The sequence below is a fragment of the Phalangium opilio genome, unplaced genomic scaffold (assembly GCF_054372755.1).
Source record: "Phalangium opilio isolate 3A_F unplaced genomic scaffold, DU_Popi_V2 ptg000113l_1, whole genome shotgun sequence".
Lineage (NCBI taxonomy): Eukaryota > Metazoa > Arthropoda > Arachnida > Opiliones > Phalangiidae > Phalangium > Phalangium opilio.
In genome coordinates this window covers 2,574,244-2,593,989 of record NW_028324209.1, presented here as the reverse complement: position 1 = coordinate 2,593,989, position 19,746 = coordinate 2,574,244, and the positions used below count along the sequence as shown (strand labels likewise).

The 19,746-nt window shown below is 37.0% G+C and overlaps 1 protein-coding gene across 5 annotated transcripts in view; it reads left to right on the top strand.

The window, feature by feature from the left end:
• Positions 1-19,746, top strand: part of pxb (putative Hedgehog signaling attenuator pxb) — a 317,882-nt gene that overhangs the window by 45,964 nt on the left and 252,172 nt on the right. The gene's annotated exons all lie outside the window — the stretch shown is intronic.

Sequence of the window (19,746 nt, the reverse complement as noted above, 5' to 3'; positions counted from 1 at the left end):
ATTTAATCTTTTTAATTTGAATTGAATGTTTAATGCTGTTTCAGTTTGTGTTGAAAATCATGTCTTATTAATTCCAAATAATTTGAAACCCATATTTTCCTATTTTTTCAATGGCAAGTATCCTATATTTTCCTATTTTTTCAATGGCAAGTATCCTATATTTTCCTATTTTTTCAATGGCAAGTATCCTATATTTTCCTATTTTTCAATGGCAAGTATCCTATATTTTCCTATTTTTTCAATGGCAAGTATCCTATATTTTCCTATTTTTTCAATGGCAAGTATCCTATATTTTCCTATTTTTATTTTAATGAAACATCTCCTATAATTTCCCATAAATCAATTGTAAATTTCCCATATTTTTTTCAAGGCTTTGTTGTGGTCACCCTGATTTCTATTTTCATTTTTATACATGGTCTACATTGGAATCACAATGGGAAATCGGTTTTAAGTCATTGGGGGCCCGCAATCTCGACCAAAACGTAGGGAAAAGTCTTTCCCTTTAAAAGATTAGGCCTATAACTGAAAATCCCCGTTTTGAGAATGGATATAAGAGAGACGTCTGCAAGATCGTTCGCTTTCAGACGACAAAAATGTCTACTCTCTTCTCGTAGAGTTCCCGCGCCAACTGAAAACCTACGGAGCAGAAAACTCGAGTGTTAGGTGCAGAGTTTAGAGCCCCGATTGTAAAAGGGTGGCTTCGGGTTCAAGAATGCCCAGTAATAACGAGTGGGGTGGGGGCGAGGGGAAGGGGCAGTACGCGTCGTTGCCGTTTTGAGGACCCCGTTGTCGTCGACCCATCCTCTAATCCCAGTGTAGTCTTTTTCACCCTTGAAAACGGAAAATGGCGGGAAAAATACGCGGGAAAATCCTGACACGAGACTTATCGACTGTTTTGATGATCGGAACTCGCTAGGTTTGCACTTTATGAATATTTTAGCGGCGTTATACTTGTAACTTATCGATCTTGTACCTTCGTCCGAAATGGTCTGTGCAATTTCTACGGGTTACTAAGAGTGATACTGTGGAGTTTTAGGTACTTATATTTCGTGAGCTGGGGTGAAGCTCGCTAAAGGGCTACTTTAAGACTGTAGTTTCAAAGGGGATATTAGAGGCGAAATCGGTCGGGTTTAAAGACGGGATTACCTATAGTTTCCCCGCGCACCTTTTATAGCCCCCTCCCCCGGGATTGGTCTGAATATATGTACTTTATTCAAGAGCTTATATTTTAATTATTTGAAATTTTGGGAAAGATTTGTACGAGAGGTTGGACATTCAGCGATTTTTGGGTACAAAATGAATTAAAAATACTCAAAGGAAACGTTCGGGTAACATTAGCATTTTATTAATCTTAAAAAAGAGGACTAATGCGCCGCCATTGCATGGTTTAGTGGCGTCTGCTAGATCGAACCTCTTACTTCTACGGGATTGGTTGAATTCTCACAGGCTGAGGGAGGTAAAGGGTAAGAGGTTCGGGCTAGCAGACGCCACTAAAGCAATGGCACAGCAGTAGTCCTCGTTTTTTAGACCAATTAAATGCTAAATATTTTGTAATAAGAGATCATTTATTTTTTTATAATATTTTTCCTTTTATTTTATGTTACCTAACCTTTTCTTTTAAACCATATATGTTATCTCACTCTTTTCTTTGGGTGGCGTTAATTAAAAACAAAAGTTGTTTATCAGAATCGAAAAAAATTCGTAATATTAAGTAACTAATTTAATTGTAATTAGTCAGACGTTAATTTCTTCTTCTTCGGCGGAGTTATAATATATTTTTGATTGTATTTTCCTAGAATATTCTTTAAAATGCTTCCGAGAAATCGAGGAAAGTCCTGGAAATCCATGGGAAGAGTTAAGGGGTAGATAATTTTTACGCTAGAGATGTTTTTCAAGAAGCATTTAAAAAATCCCCCTTAATAATTCAATGCAAATTCCCTTATACTTACTCCGAATACCCCACTCTAAAGATCTTACGCTTCCTCTCACCTTTTCCGGGGTATTTTAAAATATAAACAGAAATCCACATCTTGAGGATATTTTATTAATTTACTTTATAAACCTCAGCGAGGCATCTTAAATTTAAATCTGCATGATCACTCCAAGTTATGAATTTCTAATAGAGGAAGTTGCTTTTTTTCTTCTTCTTGTTTTTCTAAGAATTGATTTCTCAGTATATAGGGATCGAGGGACGCCGGTGGGCGCGAGGGCTTATGGGTGGGTACCAGGGTATCCTATCCTCCTAGGTACACGGTTGATCGGAGAATTCGTATAAAGAAAGGATACCTCGAGGCTATTTTCTCCTCCAAGAGGATTCACTCTCCATCCTCTCCTTTCCGCTCTTGGTCTTCTTCCGTTGATGCCGAGTCTCGCTCGTACCAAACCATCCTACGGGGGAAAATCTTTCTGGCATCCTTTTCTAATCCCCTTTCTTCGCTCTTAATTCAATAACAACAATAGTTTTCAGCCAAGTGAATATCAGAAACACAATCAGGCGCAAACAAAGACCAAGGGAGCTAGAGAAGAGAGGAGCTAGGATGAAGGAGGCCCAAGAGGAGGAGGGATGCGGGATTTTAGCTTGATTTTCTAAAAGAATAGGTGGAAAGGTTATAGGGGGTAAAGAGAGGGAGGGTGGGGGGGAGGAAAAGTCTGGAAATAATATTTTTATACCTAACATCATGATATAGAGGTCCGGTTAACAGAAAATAACAACCCCGAGGGTATATAAAAATTGCGCGCCTTTGCCATCTTCCTTTATATTAAGGGATTGCCAAAGAAATTTTAGGTCTATTTCTTATCGTTATCTTCTTGAATTTAGGTAGACACTTTGTTCCATATTCTTTACTTTATACGCTCCTTTTATAGTTTTATCAGAAGTGAGATGAAACCAGAAGTACTGAGCTAACCAAATTCTTCACTCGGCGAAGGTGAATATTCTTGATAAGATACCAACGGTTGGCCCTCTAGTAGCGGTTTCTGAATTTCCCCTCCAAAACGTGAGACGCTCGCGGCGGTAGACGGCCGAACTAGATTCAAGGAGCCGCGTCCGTGTTCCGCGGCTTTAGGATGAGGGGAAGGGGGTAGGAAATGTTTTTGGAACTCGACCAATTTTTTTCTCAGTAGTATAGGCGCGTGGGAAGGTGCATAAAATCCTCAAATTTGTTCACTAGTGCCAGGATCTACTACCAATGCTAGAGCCCTTCACTTCTAGTCTCATCTCACTTCTGGTTTTATTAATAAATTTAAGATAAAAGTTCTAACGTATTCTTATACAAAATGTTTCGAGGTTTAATTCCTTAAAAGTATTAAAATAGGGGTCAAGTTTTTGCTTGGAAAATTGTTTTTCTAACCTTAAACTTTTGGCAAACTCTGTCTCTTTGAACCATAGCCTTCTTTTAAGGCAGACAGAAAAAAAATATCAAAAGAATCAGGAAAGGAAAAAATAAAAGGGATGAAACACACACGCTCTACATCTTTTCTATTCGCGTTGCCTTCTTCCGTTTCGCGCTTGGTTGCTTCGAAACTGAAGCGTTTTTCCTTATTTTCAACATCTTAAACAATCTATGATAGAAAAGGCGGATGCTGGTTTTCGTGCAAACTCCAATCTCCAACTTCAATGCTTTTCTTTATTCAATATTGTTGAATTTCTCCTATAGAGTCACTATACAGGGTGTTTCTAATAAGTCTGCCATATATTAACTGGGATGCTCTTTAAGAAATCGATTTTGAGTCGAAAATGTAACTTATATGCCATTTGGCCGTCCGGACCACTATTTTCGAGTTATGGTTTGGGTGTTTCAGGGAGAACCCCTTAATTAAATTAATATTGTCTTTCAGTTTCTTAATTAAAAAGGGGTCATCTTAATTTGAAAACAATGGCCCAGACGGAAAAAGTCATAGAAATCGCCCAAAGAACATCCCCCCCTTCAATTATGTCAGAATTATCAGAAACACCCTGTATTGAGCAACTCTAAATAAACATCGTTTCGAATGTGAAAGTTCAACTTATTTCTCCTTTATAAATAACGATACTAAAAATATTACGTGGTCGAAAAAAATATTATAGCTTAATCTGTCTATTTTTTCAATTAAATCTAACGAAGATGAATCATACAACCGAGGCATAACTTGCTTGTCAATTAATAAAACATTACCTTAATAGTTTGGAGTTTTCCTTTAAAACGAAAACAACCTCAAACATCTCGTCTACTGATAAGTAGGTCAATTTATTACTACGTCTTTTGATTCTTTTCTCTTGCCTCTAGCGCGAGATTCTCTATTATTTATTTCACTCATCAACTTTCTCCTTAGGCCTTGGTTACTCTGAGATGGGTCTTGCTTCTTTTTTTTTTCTTTCTCTCTCTCTCTACCGTCCCATTATTTGAATTTCCTGGATTGGAAATAACCCTAAATTTGGTAAATAGGACCTAATAATCCCTGGGGATAAAATTGATTCTCTTTTCTTCTCTCAGCAGCCTCATTTGGGCTCGAGTCTACCAAGTTTTTCTGAGCAAAAAACTTTATTTTTTTTTTCTTTTCGGTTCTGAAGTTACTTTTTAGAATGAGAAAGAAAATTTCGTTTCTCCCGCAGTTCAAAGGTCGGGTGGATGGAGTGTTTCTTAGATTTATTCTCTTTCTAAAATATTAACACCTGAAATATCAACGTAACGTTTCACACTCCCTTTAACGACAATTCTGCCACGCGCGAAGACTAAGTTTTAAAGAGAGGAAAAAATATTTGGAAAAAAGTGTCAATTTTTAAACCGGATTTTTTCTTTTTGTTCTTTTTTTTTACTTCCTCTTCTGTTGGTTCCCGTCTCTTTCGCCGTTAGAAGTTCGCTTAGTGAGGGATTTTTCTTTCGTTTAGTTTTTTTTTTCATCCGTTAGGTTACGTTCAGTACAGCCCTGTTTTGTTTTTCTTGACAAGTGACGTTGAAAAAGCAGTAATGCTCTCTCGATTAATGTCAAAGGCTTAAAAGGAAGCTGCGAGCCAGGGAAAAACAACAACGCCTGATAAGGGTCTACGAATAAAAAACGCGCGAAATACTTCTTGATAGGTAGTTCTTATACTTTGGACAAATCTCCCGCCTTATTTTTTTGGGTGCCCAAAGATATTTATTGAAAACGTCTACAGTCTGAATGTTCCCTAAATTGAACCAGACAAAATATATTAGTCCTATTTTATTTTTCACGAGTAATTAACTAAGCCTAAATACTAGACGTAAATAACCCTGATTTTAAATTATATACGATAGATATGGAAATCTAATATAAATTTAATTTGAATATAATACGAAATATTAATTTCATTATGAAAATATCACTCTAGTTTAATATACTCTCCTAGTTGTATGTTACATTTGTTTAAGTGTACACACTAAACTATCGTAGATTAATAAACATTCGTAGTTCGGGGGATTTTGCGAGCTTTGTTTACACACTTTCTCTTCCCGGCAGCAGCAAACGGTAAACACTAATTGCAGGCACCAAAATAAACAAACGTCCATGGAGCTTTATTCCAGTTTAAATTCTTCGTGGCCATTCCAGTCTGTAAAGTTTACGATAACGTAATTCCCGCGCGTTTTAATTGGGAAGGTAGCTTACTTATTTAGCTGCGAAAATGTTTAATGGGGCCGAAGGGAGTTTTAACAAATACACATATATATATATTCGAATCTGGCAAGGATGACTGTTTAGCCGTCTTCATTGCTGTAAAACATTTTAGAATACAAAACCTGAAATCCCTGTTTGAACATTTTAGACCTCTTGACGTCATTGCCTTTAAAACTTAAATGTTTAGTCGTTAGATAAGGTTTGTTTCCTTTTCTTCTTCCGTGCACCTTGAAGGAGAGAGATGGAGCAAAAATATCCAGCCGTATTACGTTGCAGTCTTCAGCAACGTAGTCCTCCCAGAATGCTCAGCGTTACGGTATCATCTTAGGGTACGGAAACGTCGAGAATGCCCCCTGTGCCGTAAAACATGAAGCTGATTCTCGCACAAATACATTGGTGCTATACGCGGCAGCTTTTAACAATCGCCTACTGATGGGTTGGGACATGCGCAAGTTACACTGGGAGACTTTCATTGCCAGAGATCGACCATCATCATTGCCGCTCCATCTTACCTCTTCTCTCCTTGCGTGTACACGGTGTTGAAATCTTGGAAAACCCAAAGGCATTGCTTATACGTGGGGTTTTCTACTATTTATGGGTAATGAAGGGTAGCCAGGTCCCAGTTTTGCAATCTCATCGTTGTCCACTGTTAAGCCTCGGTCCCCCGAATTCGTGCCAGCGAAAAACTAGCTCGGAGGTGACCGTAAAAATAAATTGTTGACATAAAATTTCTCCCGAACCTTTCGGGCTGAGATTTAGGCTTAGGAAAAAGGGGGCAAAAAAGAGAAGACCCCAAAAATAACTATAAGAGAAACTTGGGGCATGCCGAAAGCGTTCGTTTGGGACCATGAACCGACCCTTCTCTTGTATACAGTTCAATTTTGTGGATTACAAAGTTTTTTTGGAGACTTTTTTCTCTTAGGGTTAGGGTTAAATTAGGCTTAGAATACAGTACGGTTTACTTTAGGGTCAAGATTTTGAAACTCGCAATTGTTCTAAGGGTATGGTAGTCTCATATTGGGATGGTTTGGAAGTATACTTGCAGGCTTGGTTTAGGTTAGTATGCGGATGAAACGAAAGGTTTATTGGGTTCTTTTACGGGTTGCAACTCCTGAAGAAAAACCTAACTAGCTTGACGACCATTTCGCTATCTCTGGTTGGTCCCATTTCTTCTTCTTTTTATTTAACTTTTGGATGTTGATTGGAGCGTACTGTTCTTCGGTTAGGTTTTTTTTAGCGGTGTTAACGTGTTAAATAAAAAAAATTGTGAAAATTGGTATTTTCTCAAACGGAATTAATACAATACAAACTTTATTCTTTCATTAATGTTTGAACAGAAATTCTTCGTCTTCGTTTAAATGCACAAATATGAATTGCCTAAAATACGACCATTTTAATAAACTTCTAAAATATAAAAATAACTTCAATAAACGTTCAAACTTAGGGTTATGGGGCAAATACCGAAACGTACTATAGGCCTAACGTCCAACCATAATTTACAATCATTTAACCGAAAATTCACGTCGAACCCTTTTTAGTTAATACGCTTGAGCCGCGTGCGTGGGTTTGGGTTTTGAGAAAAATCTATTATTATCCAAGAATAATGGGGTTCATCTTCTATACCTTTTTACGAATAAATATTCCCTTGGCTTTAAACAGTGTAACTCTTTTCTCTCTGCAGATTCACAAGCACCGTTATTTATAAAAGAAAGCGCTACTATATAGTTTGCTTTAAACCAAAAGTAAATTAAATCCAAAAGTTATGAAAATAAGTAAAATTACTGCAATTTAAAAGGGGTTTCAAACTATATTCGTTTTATCAAAAGTACTCCAGCATAGATCTTCGGGTTAATTTACGACTGTTTTGATCCCGGTAAAGAAGGAAAAAAAATGCTTCAATTTTGACCCCCTCCTTGTTTTATCCTCAATAAACCTCATCCCGGAGAGAATATTCCATCCACAAATATTAGGAAACCAGGGAAAATATACCTTCCTCTCTATTGCGTACTCAAAGTGATACCAATATATACTCGTATATTTCACTTCTTTTACTTTTATTTTTTTTTATTCCGATCTCGCGCTCTTGAATCTTTGTACTAATCAGTATGAATTACGTTGCCCGTTCGCCGCTTCAGACAATAGAGAGGTTAAGACTTTGACCCCCGAAATCGTGTGCACTAGAAAACGTCTAGCGTATCCTCAAGATATAACACGTGCTTTTCAGTTTTAATTTTCAAATTAATATTAATACGTGAAAGTTTAAACCAGGGATAGATTTAAATTTAGAAGTAGGAATGGAGAACAGAGTAATGTGGGCGCGCGTCAAAGTCCCAGCCCCCCTTCCACGGTACGGAGGGGTATGAAAGAATGGGCGGTTCATAGCGACGGAGGTAAAAAGGAATTACGCATATTTCGCCGTCCCCATCAGAAACGTCATCCAAACGTAGTTTAAGTGAGCCAATAAGATAATTTAAACTTTTCGTTACGCGTTGGAGGGAGGGGCTCTATACTGGGCTATGAGTCGGACTGAAGTAAATACTAACCGTTCTCCATTCCTTCTTCTAAAATTGAATCTATCCCTATTTAAACTTGACTTTATTTTCTTAAACTCTCTATTTCGAGATTCTCTGTAGCTAAGCCTCGGTGCTGGCTTTTTCCTATCCCATACTTTCATACCTTGAAGAGCGTATCTCTTACGACAAAGAAGCTAGGGCAGAAAGGCATTGCAACGGAGCTTAGTTTCTCCTATTCACGCTTCTGATTACCGTAGGGGGGCGCGTGAGTTCTCTTTCTTTTTCTCTGGCTTCGATCCATCGTCCTAAATAAATGACAAAAAACCAGGGGATACTACTCTTCTTTATATTCTTCGTTCTCGGGTCTGGGCTATGCGGGTTATTTCCAGCACAATTTTTTTTTCTATTCGCTGTCTGTTGGCTTTTTAACCTCACTTTTTGCCAATGTATGGGCATACTTTCTATTTTTATCCTTAAAACTTTGGTCTTAAAGTAAACTTGAAATCTCCTAAACAATATATTGCAACTTAATTAATATCCAATAAGTAAAAGACAATATTAATTAATGTCCAATAATTAAATGGCAATATTATTAATATCCAATAAATAAATAAGAATATTATTAATATCCAATAATTAAATGACAATATTAATTAATATACAATAATTAAATGACAATATTAATTAATATCCAATAATTAAATGACAATATTAATTAATATCCAATAATTAAATGACAATATTAATTAATATCCAATAATTAAATGACAATATTAATTAATATCCAATAATTAAATGACAATATTAATTAATATCCAATAATTAAATGACAATATTAACTAATATCCAATAATTAATTGACAATATTAACTAATATCCAATAATTAAATGACAATATTGCTAATATGCAATAATTAAATGACAATATTAATTAATATTCAATAATTAAATGACAATATTAATTAATATCATGAGTGAATAATATGTTAGCTCCCTATAAGTTACTCAGGCTCCATAGGCGTAATGTATCCAGCGATTTCTTCTCATTTCGCCCGCGCGGGGAAAAATCCGAATGTTGCGCTCTCTCTTGTCGACAAAAAAATCCCGCTCGTACGGCTTCTCGACCTCGAGTCGCCGGCTGCTTTTTCACCAAGGGAGTGTTGTTTTAGTCGTGAATGTTTATGTTTTAACAATTTAACATTAAATCATGGCGTTTGTGTCAGTACTGAGACAAAAAAATGCAGGAACTCAATGCAATTTACCGATATTGATTAAGAATGCTAAAGATAAGAGTTGTTATTGTGACTGGAAACCAGAAAATTATACAACTGAGCTAAATCCAATCCACTGATCTCTTCACTGTTTTTTTAACCGAGGCTACTGAGCGAAATATTCGGCAGCTTAAATAGCTCCGATATCATTGGCTAGCTTCCACTACACGCGCTTCCGGGGAAAAACCGGAAAGAAGAGTAAATAAGATTTTCGTTCACGTGGCGGCCGCAGAGCGTCGCATATAATTGGGAAGCCGGCGGCGCGGGAGAAAACGCTGGAGTATAAAAATGAATTGCCTGAGTAACTTATAGGGAGCTAACATATTATTAACTCATGTTAATATCCAATAATTAAATGACAATATTAATTAATATCCAATAATTAAATGACAATATTAACTAATATCCAATAATTAAATGTTCAGAATATGCCCCAAAAATCCAATCTAAATGAGTAAAAGCAGGAGACCTTTGATACCATGAAACGAAAAAAAAAAAAAATAAACCTCTAGCAAACCAACGGTTAGGAAACTGATATGAAACAAAGAAAGGTCCCAATCCTTTTTTTCTCTCATAAAGCTAAATTTAAATTTCTTTTTCCTTATAAAAATCTTTGAAATTTTTTTATCTGTTCTGTCCCACACTGTCATCAATACGTGTTAAGGAGCTTGGAAAACTATAGTCTTGAGACAATTTTTTCTTCTTTCCCAGTCATCTCTCGAATCTCGAATCCCCTATGGATAAAAAATAAGAAAAACTATATCTTTTTGGGGAGGGTAATCTTGATTGGACTTTATTGAAGAATAAAACAGAATTTCTTGATATTTCAAGACATTTTTTTCCTTACTGGAAAGGAGATTTTAAGTGAGATAAAAGTAAATTGGGATAAATGATACTTTCTTCATTTTTTTTTTTAAATAAAAGACTAACACCCCCAAGAATCAAGATTTTTTCATCCCCATCTTTTTCATATATTCAAAATAAAATTCTTATGCGAGGAAGGGAAATAACTTCAACTTATCCTTATCAAAATAAATTAAATTGTTTTTCAGATTTTTTTTTTTAGAAAATTCGATATTTTCTTGGAAATTCTCTAGTTACATCTTTTAAAAGTTAATTGTCAAAAGTAATTAATTTTTATTTCTCTTTTGGGAAGAATTGAATTAAGTTTTAATCTTAAAAATATAACTCGATACTTTTTCGTTAATGAGTCAGTCGCCTTGATTGAAAATCAATTTAGTCTTTGGTAAAGTAAGGATAAACAAAGAAAACTAGTTTACAATTTAAAACGAAACTCGATTACCAATTCAGTTTGCGACTGTCGAAATTATACAGTTTGAAAAATAAAATTCGAAACTTTAAAGTTAGTATCAAGGTGAAATCTCTGTTATAACTGGACGCGTTAAAAGTACTAAAAGATATCCTTTTCCTAAATTAGTTTTCCAGGTAATGGTAGTAACCTTTCTACCCTGGTCGAAAATTCGGCTGTACCACTTTCACTCGTTTTTACCCCCTTAACTCCGACGTTGTTCTATAGCGAGGGCTCGAAATTAGAGGGGTTACACGTTGGCGATTCGCTTATTTCAAAGACACGCTTGGGGTACGATGTCAAAATTTAAGGAAGTGGCTATTATATTATTTTATACAGTACTCGAGTACTACTAGCTTTACAGTCTTGAATTACACTCACAAATGACTATCTATAGAAGTTCATCACTTGAAATAATATTTTACCTCCCAAAATGTCTATCACCTGGAGTAGGATCAAATATGAACCAGTTTAGAATAGACATGAACACCCGTTGGGTAGGTGACCAGGTTTAGGTAGTCCGTAGTGAGAGCGCGCTTGGTCGTCATTATAAATTCATCGGCCATCCGATCCTCATTAAAGGGGGCGCCACGTCCCGGGTGGTCATTCAATCGTCGGCCATTTTCCTAGAGTGCTCCGCTCCACTCCGTCGTAGGGAAATTCCAAACCCCCCGACGGACTGTTTCTCCGGAACCCCTTTTATCGTGTGATTAAGACCCCTTACCCCCAATCCCCCCTTTACTACCCTCAAACGACAGCTTAGGCGTGTAATAAGTGTTAAGCCTAACAGGTACCCCGGTTCTATATGGGAATTCTTCTTAGGTTAACTTGACCCTTAATCCCAGGCACGTATTTTTCCGAGGGTGGGTGCGCGACTGGTGTTTCGTTTGGAAGAGTATTGTTCGTACCAGCTTGGATTTTCAATTGTGAAGAAAGCCGAATGCTACGTTGATAATGGGATAGGGCACTTCCGCGGAAGATGAAAGCCGACTTATTTCCCGTCTTCATCAGTGCTAGTTTCCATTAAAATACGCTTTCTTACGTACTTCGACGGAAAAGGCCCAATTTTCTGATGGACTATTTCAGTCCAGCATATTTTTCTATAAATATCGAACCGAGATAGGCTGTAACGAACCTTCACTTTCTTTCCATAAAATTGCCCTGTATAAAAAATATTCAACCTGAGAATGATCAAATTCCTAATATATTACCCTTTTTCCATTGGAGTGTTCATGCTTAAGCGCTAGACAATATAGCGCTGTAATCTTAGCTTGAAATTGCCAGTTCCTTATTCGTGGTATCTCCATTAATATGATTAAGGAATTTTCGATCTATTTGGTTTCGTAAGCTTTAAGCCTTTATCTTTCGTTAATCGGGTGTACGCGAATATGTTAGGCGAGTAAGCTGACCCCCTAGGGGAAAACGAAAGCCAAGGTGTTTCATCGGAGCGGACGAAACGCGTTTCGGGCCTCTGATCAAGGTTTTAAATGGAAACTGAATGAATAAAATATAAGAAGTTTCCTAAGAGCTCTTATTGGCTACGAATAATTAAATAGGTATCCCTATAAAGCTGCGCTTCTAGCTATCTTTTATATATCAATGTATATATTTGAGTTGTAAGAGCTCAATGTTGTACTAACGTGGCCATTTTGCCTTCAGGAAATGTCATAACGGAGTTGCGTTTATACGCTCTTGCTTAATATATTAAATATTTGTCCTTGTAATTCAGTAATTCATAGTTGAAATAAGTATATTTTTAATTTATTTAAGATAATCGAGCGATTAAATTTTTAATTTCCTGGATAGAATTTAAAATATTTTTAATTTAAACCCGAATTGCTTAGTATGTAATTAAAATTTATTTTCTGCATTGCTAATTAATATGATTAATTAATGTTAGAGATAATCATTAGTTCCCTCTCAGTTTGAAGAAGAAACTAACGCACAAACGTCGCATTTGGAAGGAAAATAGGGCGCTATAGATGAGGGGGAGTGGAATATACACTATATATAGGGTAGGTTGATTTAAAATGCATTGCAATTTGGTATGGGCACCTATTACGGTTCGCGCGAGAAAGAATAAAGTGACTCGCGTTTCATCTCTGAGCTTGTAACATCGTTGCAACTAGCTTTATATTCTTCCTTTCTCTTTGGCGCTCATCCTACAAATTAGGTTAGCGTCTCTAGTTTCCTTTTCATATCGCGCCTTTTTTTATTCCCCGCCAAATTCTCGCGTCTCGAGCTCGATGGGCAAATCAAATCAGAGCTCGCGCCAGTCGTTGTCCAATCGCGGCCCGATGAACGGGAAAAAGAAAAGCATCCTTTCGCGGATTCTCGCGGTTATAGCTCTTTTGTTTTTTTGTCATCATACTTGTTATGACACGGCCAACTGCGATAACCTTGTTGCGCGCGCCGGTTCAATGAACGTCTATGATTTTCTTTCGAAAAGTACCAACGCATTACGAAGGTTCTCTCTACTTGGAGTTCCGAGAAACACGCGTGATCATAGTTGGCCATGGCTATAAGAAAAGAAAAGGCGCTGGAAATGGATATGCTTAAGAGTTTTGGCGGGAAAGAATATAAGCGTAGGACTCACGAGGCTCTAGCGTGATACTGAATATGCAATAAGACGTTTATTGGATGTCGCTATATTCTCCTCGGTGCGGCTTCTCCGGAGTGCCACCGTCTATAGCCGTGATCAGGTTAAACTAGGCGCATTTTTTTGTCTTCCCGCCTTTTGGCGCGTTACCCCCTTTGAGTCTGGCGCGCGCCTTAGCTCCTCAAATGCTTTGACAACTTATACACGTCGCTGATTTTCTCGTCGCTTTTCTACGGCTCTTTCTGAAAGATCTCGAGGCTTTCCGAGCGAAGTACCATGGGGATACGTGGCTAGGTTAGACCTAACGGTGCTTCTGACGTACCATTTTATTCAGGAATCTAGCAGCCTTGCTACCATGGTTTTAGGGGTTTCGGAGTTCAGTTCGAATCAAAAAGAGAAAGAAAACTTCGCGCGAAATACGCCACGAGGCTATGAAAAGGTCAAATTTATAAATTTTAAAACAAAACACGTTCAAAATTGAAATGTTTTTCTTGTGGAAAAAGAAAATGAGTAACGGTTGACTGGAGTCGCAAACTGATTTAAGTAATTTTATTTCAACTGCGAACGAAACCTTTCGAATGAGAGTGGGGGGAGGGGGAAGGGGTGTAACCATGGAGAGATAGAAATAAAAGTCTTCTTTCTTTTTCTCTTCTTCTTGGATATCTAAGAGAAGTAGGCCTAAGCCTAGGTAGAACTAAGAGAAAAGAGGCGGGAAATTCCACCGGGATCCAACGCTCTCTCGCGCCGCGAGAAAAATTCTGCTCTAGCTGTTCTTTTTGGGTTCGGAGAAACGCTATAGCCTATGGGATACGCCAAAGGAGGCCAGTACTGGTTTCAGACTTTTCACGTAGATATTTGATGACATGAATTTTAAACGAGGCGTTCCTTTTTCGCCTTTCAAAGGATGACTTCGGAATAGGAGAGATTCAAACGTTTCTCTCGGGTTTCAGAAAAAGCTAAGAACGGAACCAGAAACCTTTTCTTCTTCTTTTATATTTTATATTCTAAATTCTATTTAAATATCCAACCAAAAAGTTGAGAAATGATGACTTAATTTCTTCGGTGACCCAGACGGTAGAATTTCTTATATCAGCTAGTCAATTATAATTAATTACGCAATTTCAAACAATGCTTAGACCGTAATTATCTTCTTGATTAGGCTTCGAAATCAGTTAATGCCTTTCAGCTCATAAATGAGTATAAACCACAAAGGGGGAAAAAAAGAACCAACCAAATTTTTTCCCTATTATGTCGACGAGAGTCAAAATGCCTCGTCGAAAATTAATGGAATGTCTTCATTAACTTTGGTCAAATAAAAATCCCCCCCCTTCTTCGTCCGAATCGTCCCTCATGCCTGTAAATTCCATTGGGTTTTCCAGAGAAAATAAATTGCTTCTGTTTCCAGCTTTGAATGTCGACAGTCTCTTCAATTTTTAATAAACGCCACTCGTTCACTCATTCGCTTAAAGTTTAAAAAGTCTTCTTGTTTCTATATCCCAGAAACATCTTACTCTTGTCCCTATTCTCAGTGAAGCCTCGGCTTTTGGTTCTAGTGTAAGGTTGTATTAGTTAGGAAGGTTAATTGTGTTTGCGTATAATGATGGGAGTAAGGTAAGGGTTACTTTGTGTTCTTTGGTCGCGTTACTCCCCCGCGGCAAACAAAATTGGATGGAGGCTACGTTTTCCTTCATTGTTTGAGATAAAATAAGAAAATTTTATTAATTTACTTGATGAGCTTGATCGTAATTTTTAGCAATTTCGAGGTTTTGGTATTTTCATTTTTAAATTAAAATTTACAAAGGGGTTATTATTATTTGTTTCGGCAATAATTTACGTCATTAAAAGAAGCGCCGCTGATGAATGAATTTAAGTTATTAAATTAGTAAATTCCTGGTTCTAACGATGAAAAATAATATTTTTATATTGTTGTAAAAAGAAATATTTTTCATACAACCCCTGTAATGTTACTTCACTGCCATACATTGATGTAATGCGGGTTCTGCAGGGGCCATAGGTTTAACACGGGACTGTTTACCCCTGGTAGCTGGCTCTGGCTTAGAACACAAGATTTGAAAAAAAAGTTATATTTTGATTTTGATTTAATTCGGTTTAGTTAAAAAAAATTATAAAATATATTTAACTTAAATAAAACGTAGTTTTTGAGATTTTATATAGAAAATTCTTTAGTTACAAGTCCCGACAAAGATAAAAAGTTTTTGGAGAATTCAAAATAAGGCTGCTGATAGAAACGATTCATGAAAAAGAAAAAATTGTCAACTCCCCGGTACCCCTCAAAATATGGTAACTCCGTGAAAAAATTTAAAATTTAAATTTTGGAATTTTTCTGACGGTATATGTATACATCTACCTTCTAGGGGTAAAAAGCTAAGCCATCTTATTTCTTTTAACCCTAGACGGGCCCCCCAGGGATCCAACTAGGTCCCCCTTCAAGTCTAAAATCATGTCTGTTATCAGCCATGCCCCGCAAGAAAAATACGGGAGGAAAAATTTGAAATAAACTTCTTTGCTTACGGTTTATCCATTTGGATATAATTTCCTTCTTGGAATCGCTCCCCCAAATTCTACAGGGGTACAGCTTCCCTTATACTACTAGATGATGTGGTTATTGATTTAATGCTAATTTTAATACCCAATTTTCATCAATATAATTATTTGCGAAATCCACTCAATGACTGACTGGTGATGACTGTTTTCTTCAGAACCAAATTTTGACAGACTTTTCCGGTATTATGAATATTTATTCCGCAATCCTCAACCATCTCCTCTAGAAGAAAGCTATCTTACCCTCATTTTTAAAATTGACAATTTCGTACTTGTATTATTTTTGTGTACGGCCTTAGGCTAGAAAACGCCCTTTGTAACTTAAATACCTTGTTTTATATTAACACAAAAGGAAGGAGCGAGAAGAGGTTAAAGAATAATATTTTCTAGGCAAAACCATAATAAGAAAGCAGAGCGGAGCGTAATAGGAGAGTGGGGGGACATTTCTTTGTTCTTTACCGCGCGCTGGTCGCGAGACCCTCGACTCCGCAGCGGAGGAGGGGTAGAAATTAATTTAAAGAGAAATAAATGGAGGGTTTCCCTCTAAAAACCCTACTAGGCTCTTGATGAAGCTTCGAGTAGACACTTCACGGGGTGCATGCTGGCTTCAGGGTTTTGCCGCGGCGTGGTTTGTCATACGCAGACTTTACTAGTTAGGAATCCCCAGTTCTATATATAAACCGGAAGTAATATCGCGGTCTCTTCCTCAGTTCTCAACTTCCTCCGACTTCCTCTTTTTGTCACCTCTATGTGACGTGTCTGGCATAAGTGTACGATGCTCCTAAATAATTTTCTCGTCTAATATTTTTAGCTCACGGTCGTGCATGGAGAAGGGAGCTGCATGGGTGCTATCCGAGAAAGGGAACCGACGAAATTATAATTCGTTTTATCTCGTCGTCTAGAATAGAAATAAGAAATACCGTATTCGCGGGGATGAGGCCGGGTTTGGGGGTGGGGTTGATTTAGAGCTGTCTTTTCCCGCGCTATCTTAAGAAATTTCGTCGCGTGATTCAGTGGGGTTGAACATTTCACGCCTTCCTGATGAGAATGTCTGGTGCTCTAGACGTTTTCCTACACGTTTCTTTTTTTGCTAATAGCGAGTTTAAGAAACACGAAAACAGGGCATAAGATGGCTGCTTGAATTTTTTTTTTTGTATCCATGGCGTGATTGTTCTAGGGTAGCTTGGGTTAGGCTAGGTTCAATGGGTACATGTTTACCTTCTATAGCTCGAAACGGGGGATTAGACGGTAAACCGCCTGACCTCCCATAGTATTATTAGTGATTATGATAGGTTTAGGTTAGGTTTAGTGGGGTTCAAGTTAGATTTGGTTAGAGTTAGGTTACGTTAAGTTCAATCGGGCAAGGAAATTTGACTTGTACGAGTTGAATTTGCAATGCAAATTGAAAAGCGTCAGCAAATATTCGCGAGATTGTCCGACCACACGTTTTGTCAAAGTTTGAAGTCTCCCATATCTGGCGTCTGGGGCTTTTAATCAAATTTATGTTTTAACTGAGTCGAGGTTCCCGATCTATTGTTGGCCCAAAATTAATGGTCCAACCAACTCCTACAAAACTATCTTTTTGAATGGAATAGTTTAGATTCACAGCTAGACGCCTTTAATAGTTCTATTGTCTACCCTCCTCCGTTCACGACGCTTTTGTCGGGTTACTTTTTCTATTCTCCGTTAAGTAATAATAATGGTGATATTGGAAGGATTTTATATAGCTAGACGATCTTCAAGGGTTATTGAGGCGAACAATGAAAAAACAATAAATTAAATTAATTTTAATTATTTATATATATTTATATATTTATTTTTTTAATTTAGAATAAAATATATTTATTTTATTTTCATATATTTCTATAAAAATCCGAAATTTATTTATTCGATTCTCGTACTCACATAATAATAATAATTGACACGAATGTTTCTTCCGAAAGCTAACAAATCAGAATAATCGATGTAAAAAATATATATGTATATAATAAAAGGATTACGTATGCTTTTTAAAAGACATACAGTACAAATATTATTACATCATGGAGTGATGGCCAATATCGTAAATTAACCGATGTCGAAGTTTTATTTTAACCTATTATTTAAACTCCCAATTAAACCGTTATCGACATATTTTTACCGATTATTAACTGACAAATCTTGAGCTCAAACCGATACCGATTTCATATCGGTTTGTGCCCATCACTAATTACATGTAAGCGAATCTGACAGTAATTAGCCCCTCGATTCCTTTAATTTTTTTATGTCGCAATTTCAGTCGACCCGGAAGTAATTTTAGTATTTTACGCTTCCTTTCATTTAGACTTCATTATATCAAAACGGGCAATTAAAAATGTTTAGGTTCTTTTGAATACCTACTGTCATTTAATTACATTCATGGGCCATAAAACTCGTAAAATTAATAGGAAAACAAAACCTAGCCACGCATTCTTAAATTATATTCATTTAGAGTACTTGTAGACTTCGTATAGCCTATAGACTTTGAAACAAAAGCTGTCCATTAGGTTGGTATGTCTATCGCCCTAATAATTAGTCTGTCTTCGTTTAACAACGTAGTTTAGGAGAAGTCTAGACTCAGTTTTGTTTCTTCCCCAGCATCTCTCTCTCTCTCTCTCTCTCTCTCTCTCTCTCTCTCTCTCTCTTGTCTCACACCTGAGGTATAAAGTTCTATAGGCGAATAAAACGATAAAAATGACAAAGATATGAACGTAAAGGAGGTTGGGTAGGGGGGGGGTTGTTGAAAAGGAGAATGGGGGCCCATTTGAGGAAGAGGCAAGACGAGCCAACGGAATTCTCCTCTTTATACATTCTCTCTAGTCTCTTCGTTCTGTCGACGTTAACTTAATAACGCTATTTGGGCAAGCCAGCCATTGCAAACGAATGCAACCCCCGAAATGTGTCGACGGCTAAAATGACTCGATTAGGAGACCGTTTTCTAGACGCAAAAATTGCGTCACATCTTTCGCGAGGGGTTGAATACTTCATATATCTATCATCCCTTGAATGAAAGCTTTTCAAAATTTTAAAAAGAGGCTTAAGGAATATACTCAGAACTTCGGAAGCCACGTGATGTTTATTTATTTATTTATTTAGTAAGGTCATGAACCCGCCACGGGTTGGACCCCCCCTCTATGGTACAAGATAGTATTAACAATGGAAGAATATACAATTGTTAAAGCGCGCTAATTTCCGATTAATTCTAATTTTATTTAATATGCTAACGGGGGGTTTCCACTGTAATTACAATATTTTAAATGCGTATTTTCTCAACCAAGTTTTTTAGTATCTCTGCGTTGAGGAGAATTTGGTCTATTATATTCTAAATCCTTCTAATAAAAGTACGTGTATGATGTTGTTGAAGTATTCGACCCCTCGCGTCTTGTTCGCGCGCGCTCTCGTGCTCCGCGAGAGTAGAAAGTTGATTTGTAGATGACGCTTCTATGTAAGTGTACATATATACCTTTTCCCGCCTTTTCCTCCCGACATCTTCCGCTTACGTAAAGTATAGAATGTCTTTGGGTGTAATTACGTTATCCCTAGCTTCTCCTTCCCACCCACCCCCCTTCATTTTTATATCCCCCCTCCCTTCTCATTTCGTTTATATATTACGGAAGATGAGTCGATTTGGGAAGTTCATGCAGTCATTTCGTCAGACACTCTGGCGCCAAAATGTTGTAAAGCCCAAAATTTTGAGATTATCGTTACGACTCATTCCATTAACATATTGGCCTTTGCAAACTTTAGTTTATAGGCCATTCTAATTTTGCTAGTTTGTTTACTTTGACAAGTTAGCAATCAAGCCATAGCCTTGATGGACCTATTTCATTTTATGGGTCGTAAGTATAATAGCCACTTAAT